The 7,652-nt window shown below is 44.9% G+C and overlaps 1 pseudogene; it reads left to right on the top strand.

Moving 5' to 3' along the window:
- Positions 1–621: 621 nt before the first annotated feature.
- Positions 622–1,167, top strand: LOC121494196 (annotated as a pseudogene).
- Positions 1,168–7,652: the final 6,485 nt, after the last annotated feature.

The raw sequence follows: 7,652 nt of genomic DNA, 5'->3' as shown, positions 1-7,652 counted from the left end.
GCTCATTCCAAAACTACTATTGAGCCTTATGAACCAGTTGCTGAGTATTCATAAAGGACCTAAACAAAATATCTGGTGCCCAGGATCCTCTGGTTCCCCACCAAGCAAGCTTTAGATGTTAGGACTCTTACAGCTTACAGGGTTTCTTACCATGTTCCATTGTCTGTTCCACCCAACGCATTGTCTTAAGGCAACTGCCCACCTGTAGCTGAATGGTTGGAGCATGAGATCAGGAGGCGCTCCTCCCCTGGCCACAGCTGACTATATCAGAGTTGGGCTCCAAACTCAGGGAAGCCCTCTATAAAATGGGAACCCATCTATGATTCAAATGGTGAACTCTGAGAGGTCAACTGAGACACAAAATGTAGCTACACATGCAACAGGAGGCATGAAAGCACGGAGCTCTTGAGGCTGAGTTGTGACAGATTTAAGGCCTGTGGCAAGCCAACAATCCATGCAAGGCTAAAGTTCTGAGGAGCAGAAACTGTGAGTAAGTGGAGGGTCTGGAGGGAAGAGAAGAGAAAGGGGTAGAGGCACCGAGAGATGAAGAATCTGAGAGATGGAGATAAAGAAGAGGTCGTATGAGGTCTTCAGTCGTCCTGAATCTGGGTTCATCCCACACCAGCTGCCTCCACCATGCTGCCTAAGTTTGACCCCAGTGAGATCAAAGTCGTGTACCTGAGGTGCACCAGTGGTGAGGTCGGTGCCATGTCTGCCCTGGCCCCGAAGATCGGTCCGCTGGGTCTGTCTCCAAAGAAGGTTGGTGATGACATCACCAAGGCAACCAGTTACTGGAAGGGTCTAAGGATTACAGGAAACTGACCATTGAGAGCAGACAGGCCCAGATTGAAGCGGTACCTTCTGCCTCTGCCTTGATTATCAAAGCCCTCAAGGAACATCAAGAGACAGAAAGAAGCAGAAAAACATTAAGCACAGTGGAAATATCACTTTTGATGAGATTGTCAATATTGACCAACAGATGCAACACCGATCTTTAGCCAGAGAACTCTCTGGAACCATTAAAGAAATCCTGGGCACTGCCCAGTCTGTGGGCTGCAATGTTGATGGCCATCACCCTCATGACATCATAGATGACATCAATAGTGGTGCAGTGGAATGTCCAGTGAGTTAACTACAAAGGAAAATATTTCAATAAAGGATCATTTGACAAAAGAAGAAGAAGAAGAAGAAGAAGAAGAAGAAGAAGAAGAAGAAGAAGAAGAAGAAAAGAAGAAGAAAAGAAGAAGAAAAAGAAGAAGAAAAAGAAGAAGAAAAAGAAGAAGAAGAAGAGGTCGTGTGAGAGAGGTAGAGAAGAAAACGAGATGGGGCTGAAAGCAAACAGACGAGACAGAGGAACCAGAACATTGAGACCTGTTCATCCTTGGAGCTGCCCACTCCCCTTGCCTGAAGCCCAGTGGTGCAGTTTGTCCTAAGCATCTGTGCACTGGAAACCTCTCAACAACAATGTCTCCCACCCCCTCTTTCTCAGTTAAATTAAGTTATTCTCTAATTTGAGATGAAAATCACCCTGACTAATGTATATAGTTTCTGAGAAGGTCTCTGTGTACAGATCCCTTGAGTAGGAAGTAAAGCTTGTGGCCTCTCCTCAGTAGGAATCTGCTTTCCTACATTCCTGGGACAGTGGGGATTGGCTTTCTCTGAAATTCCCACATTTTTAAGTGCCCTCCCTCTACTGCATAGAACATGGACTCAACGAGCTCAGAGATAACAGCAGCCCCCTCCCCTGGACAGTGAGCATCTTCAAGACAACCTGGCTTGTTCCCCTCTGAACTCCTGGTGCCATAGACAGCCTGGCCCATGGGGCTTGCTGGGAGGATTCAGGAAGGATTGGCCGGATCTGTTTCATGAAGAACCCACAGCCCCAGCATATTTTCACTTCTTTGCTACTACTGATGATAGCAATAATCGTAATCATAATAACAGGACCATTTATTGAGAGCCACGCTATGTACTATGCATTTTGTGTGCTTATTATCTGCTGTAACACCATCAGTTCCTTTCATGGGTCCTCAGCAACGAAGAGATTTGGTGCCAAAAATTATGCTATTACATTATTCTCTTCTTTGCAATGGCAAAAATCTTCCCTTTTCCAAGAATAAGAGACAGAAGCATTCAGGCTCTTTTTTCTTCCAGGACCCGCCAGCCTTTGAAACTTAGGCATTAACAAAAATTAGAATGCCTTGGTTCGGGGAAATGGGATGGAGGACTGGAGGGTGGAAGAGAGGTTGTCTTTAGTAATAGGGCAAAACCTTCTCTATAGAACTTTATCGTGACTTAATTATATTCCAGAAAGTAACAACAGCGACATTCCAAATGAGGGCAGTGACACAGGGTTATGCAGAGTTTCTCGACCCTTGATAGTTTCAGAATCACCTGGGAATTTTAAAAGACACATTCCCGGATCTGCTAAGCTGAACCTGCACACAGAGTGAATAGGAAGCTACACTCCGAGGTAGACACTCAACAGAAAGGCGTACGTTTTGCTAACCAAAAGACTGATACAAGAGTGTTAGTGGCAGCAGCATCGGTAATAGCCAAGAATGGAAAAGGTAGCCATCAAGAGCAGATTGGCCGAATGAACTGTGCCGTAGACATGCAATGGATGGATACCTACAGCAACAAGGTTGGACAAATAGCTTCCATCCTCCACATATGGATGAATCTCAGGAATGTCACGTGCAGCTGGACACAGAAGTATGTCAACAGAATGCCTCCATTTACACAAAGTGCAAAAGGAAGGAAAATTAATGTTTGCTCTTTAAAGTTGGGATGTGGTCATGCTTGGGCAGAACGGGGTGGTCAGGGACTAGGAAAATACACGAGGGGACTCCCGGGGGCGGGAGGGATTGGTTTGTTCTGCACACAGTATGTTTACATTGTGAAAATACTCCGTGCTACATATTCTCTATGAGCTCGTTTTTCTGTATGTCTGCTAGAGTTACTAAAATTTTTACTTGAAACAATACTTGTCTAGTTCTTACCCTCAAAGAGTATGATTCAGGTATAAGAAGTGAGTGGGGTCCAGGCATCAGTTAGTTTGAAAGTTCTCCACCTCGGAAATTACTGAAGCTTTGGTCACTTGCTGTGAAAGTGGCTTTGAGCAAGCTAACCTCTCTCCCTGAGGCTGTTTCCTCATTGTAAAGAGGGGATATTGGCATAAACCTCATGCATATCATAAGGTTAAGTGAGATAATACAGACAAAGTGCTTAGCACACTGTATGGCACCAGAGAGAGAGACAGACAGACAGACAGAGGCAGAGAGAGCAGTGAGTGTTAGTTTTTATCACATAATTTTGTCTAAGACTGAGAAGGAAGTATTTATAGGATCTGACCCAGATCTGCTGGATTTTAAAGACCATAGTTGCATGTTTGTTTCAACATTATGTGCTGTCTTGAGGACTCTGAGCCAATCCTTTGCAGGGACTATGACCCCGGGAGCAGAGAAGAGAGGCCCCGTTCTTTAATCATGGGGTGTTGATTAGGTTTGATTGCATGTTCCATGGTTATTATTGATCTGGAGAATGATTGATGGTCACTGGTTGTCACAGCCTCATCTTTGCTATAATTGCATGAAATATTTGTCGGGGTTGAGCACCTCTTACTCAGATGCATTAACAATAATTTCCCCAAATGTGTTCCCTTGAAAGAGATTGAATTATTTCCAAAGGTCCTGTGCATCTCCTTTGCAGTGCAGCAAAAAGTGCATCCATAAATTACTCAATTGACACATATGGGGACCTGAATGGCAGAGCAGTCGGCTGCAAATTCTTCTTCCCAGACACGTCCTGTCTGATGGCGGGACTGGCAGAGGCTCTGGGGGTGACACCCCGGTCACGCACAAGCATGACTGGTGGTTCCTCTCGGAGGAGGAAGTAGACAGGCTGCTAATCCGTGTCGGGGCTTTGGAGTCTGACAGCAATGACTAAGGCGACCTGAAATTAATTTCCCTGCTGCACCGGCTCTCTGCTGCTTTGCCTCTCTCTCCATGGGTGGCACAAGCTGTGAAAGCGTCCAGGGGAGGGAAGAGCACCTGTTACCGTCAATGCACGACCGGATCGCATTCCAGCTGTGCTCCATCCTGGCCGTGCAGTGGTTTTTCTCTGACCCTCGGCTTTGTCATCTTGAAAATGGGGGGCGTGCCCACAGGTCACACACGTGAATTTCCTGGTGTCTCAGTAAAGCTTCTGTCTGCAAAAGAAATCACTGGTTCTAGAAGGTTCTTTCAAGAATTGGGTCTGGGCATAAAAGGTTCCGTTTTCCTAAACAGTGAGTATTCCCTCAAATCTATTCTATTCCCCTCAAAGAAGAGAGCTCCTTCAATTTTTTTTTATCTTTGTTGTTTCATCCGAAGATCAAAAAGCCAAGTTAAGAAATATGTCAACAGGTAGGATAGCCACAGAGGACAAATTTCTTAGTTTTCTTCTTGAAAAGTCAATAAATCAATTATGCTGATTTTAATAGATGTCATCTCGAATTTTTTAAAAAGACCGACAGTAAAGTATTTTCTACTTACCTTCAAAAGCATATTAAGATCAGACTAAAGCTAGAACGGCAGGGATTAAACAAAAGCTAAGTCATCCAGTGGCAAGGAAGAAGAACAAGGTCTGATGCTAACGTTCGTATTTCCAATTGTTTGGATAAACTTTGAATGATAAGCGTGATTCTTGGGTTAAAAATGGGGCTGTTTGGGGATTGTTATCTAATGTAATCTTTAAGAAGACTCTATAAGGCGTATGTTATTATTCCTACTTTACAGATGGTGCAATTGGGAGAGTCAGAAATGTTAAATAAATCACCTAACTTCACAATTGGTTGTAAGGGTAGGAATTCAAATCCACGTCTCTGCCCAAAGACAGGCCCAGCTGCTTTCCTCTTACTCGGCTGGACTTTCATCATGCATTGTCCGTGTTCACTAGAGACTTAATGAAAATAACAACAACTGGTAAAAGATCTTTACATTTAATGTCATTAAGCCAGGATAAATTCCGCTCGAATTGATTTTTCAATGGGCTCAGGGCCCTAACAGCAAGTTCAAACACGAGGCTCTTATTAGACATATACGCAAGGGCAGAAAAGTTTAAGTAAATGCATTGATTGATTTAACAAAAATGTATTAAGCACCTACTGTGTGTCAGGAACTGTACTTGGCACTGGGCTAAAATAGTGATCGACACATCCAGACCCTGCCCCCTGCTCATATCCATGGCAAGTGGAAGGAGGGGGGAAGGAGATTAATTCAAGAATAATGTAAGAATGTAATTCCAAACTTTGATCAATGCTTTAATGGCAGAAAACGGGGGTGGGGGGAGATTTGATTTAGTTTCTACATGTGGGTTTTGAGGGAAGTATCAAGAAATGTTTCCCAGAGGACTGGACAGGAAGTAATATTGTAGCTGAAATTTGTAGTGGATGTCAAATTTTAGACAAGGATCAGGAGGGAAGGCATCCAGACAGAGGTAACAGCGTTTGCAAAGATCCCAAACCTTGGGGGCAGAAAAAACATCATGTACCCGCCATTAGGGAAACAAGAGCAGTAGGCTGGAGAAAGAAAGGAAGGAGAACATGGATTGTGTTTCCAAAGATGGACATGACGGTGTCTCCCATCCCACATGCTCTTCAGGAATGTGACATCGCCACTCCTCCACTCTCTGATACGACGTACCTTATCCCCCCAGCGCACACTGAATCTGAGTGGCCTTGTGGTTGGTCTGATCAATTAAACGTGGTGACTATGACAGAGGCCCCTTTGGGTGTAACTTATGCTTTTGCCTCTTGGAAGGGAGCTTCCATGCAAGAAGAGTGGCTATGCCAAGAACGTCATGTACTGGGGCCCCGAAGGCTGAGATACCATGGAGTGGAAAAGAAGCCAAAGCACACGGATGGAGCAGATGCACCGCATTCATGACCAAGAAGAAATCATGTTTGCAAGTGTATCCTCTGGATTCAGCTGCCCAGCTGCTACCATGTGGCCTACAGAAAACCTACCCAGCTGAGCCCTTCCCAAATCTCTAACTCCAAAACTATGAGCAAAAACATGCATATTTTCAGTGATTAAGTTTGAGGATGATTGGTTTTGAAGCCGTAGGTAACCATAACATGCATGGGGGAAATAAACAGAGACAACCCGAATGAGAAGAAACAGATGCTGTTATTCAGAACTTGATATCGCAAAGCAAGCAGTTGGCGTCACCTGTGTTTGGCAGACTTGGAGACAAACAGGAGGGTAGGAAAGGTTGAGAGTGGAATAAAGGGGAGGCTTCAGGTATTCTCTGATGGGGGGTTGTTAACATCCGAAGCTGGAGATGGACATCTAATGTGATTGGTTTGTGGACCATATTGGGCTTTCTCTGGGTAGTATTGACTCAGAAATGGGGAAAATTAAGGAAGCTGGCAGTGATTGGTCAAGTCCTACCCACTGGGGGCCAATTGTTACAGAGGGGGCTTTCCTCTTAGATGTATTGTCTTACATGGCATGTACGACATGGTATTGTCCATAGATGCATTCAGTACCCCGGGTAGCATGGTACAAGGTTAGGCTGCAGGAGGAGACAAGAAGTAAATCTCACCACCTTAAGAATTTTAGAATTCATTAAGAACATTCTTCCAGACATCCAGACATGCCATTGGAGTTGACCTTGTACTTGGTGTGCAGACACCTGAATGGAGAGAGGTGCCACTAAAGCTAGCACATAAAACATGGCATTCAGACACCAGGATGACAGATAACTGGAAATAAACGAGTAAAGCAGTAGGGACTGGGGAGGTTGAGCGAGAAGCAGTGATGTGCCTTTATCAATGCATTTTAGAGCCAAGAAACCAAGGATCCTGAGGCAAAGAACAATCTAAGACCTAAGCAACCATCATCAAAAAAGGGCTTCAGACCCAGGCTTCGGTCCATCAACTCGTTAATTCAACGAAGGTTTGCTGATCCCCTTTTATACATCAGAGACTGTTCTAGTGCTGGAGATAGTGTTGGACACAACAAACCAAACCCATCCTTTTGTGAAGTCCACAATCCAGGGAGCAGGAAGCTAAGTCATAAATACAAAATGAGTGAATAAGAAGTAAATTGTGAAAACATAAAGCTTGGAGCTGGATGGACATAGAGAGACTGGATAGTGGGATTAATTTAGAAAGGGCTGCGGGATCCTTGGGTGGCTCAGTGGTTTGGCGCCCGCCTTCGGCCCAGGGTGTGATCCTGGAGTCCCGGGATCAAGCCCCATATCGGGCTCCCTGCATGGAGCCTGCTTCTCCCTCTGCCTGTGTCTCTGACTCTCTCTTTCTCTCTGCGTCTCTCATGAGTACAAATAAATAATATATATTAAAAAAATTAGAAAGGGCTGTTCAGGAAGACCTCCCAAGGAGATGGCACTGAATGGCGAGAAGGAACCAACAACGCCACAACCTAGGGAAAGAGCACAAGCTGACGAAAGAGCCATGCAAAGGTCCTGAGGCAAGAAGCATCTGGGTATATTCAAGGGCCTGAAAAGAAGGTTGTCACGTCCTGAGCATTGTGAGCCAGAAGTCAAGGCGAGAGCCAGACTACTGGACCTTACAGGCCCCTGTGAGGAGTCTGGACTTCACTTAAATCCTATGTAAAGTCACTGGAGAGCTTCGTGCTGGGAGGATG

The sequence above is a fragment of the Vulpes lagopus genome, chromosome 7 (genome assembly GCF_018345385.1).
Source record: "Vulpes lagopus strain Blue_001 chromosome 7, ASM1834538v1, whole genome shotgun sequence".
Classification (NCBI taxonomy): Eukaryota; Metazoa; Chordata; class Mammalia; order Carnivora; family Canidae; genus Vulpes; species Vulpes lagopus.
The sequence above is the reverse complement of the archived record's forward strand: the minus strand, read 5'-3'. Positions and strand labels throughout refer to the sequence as shown.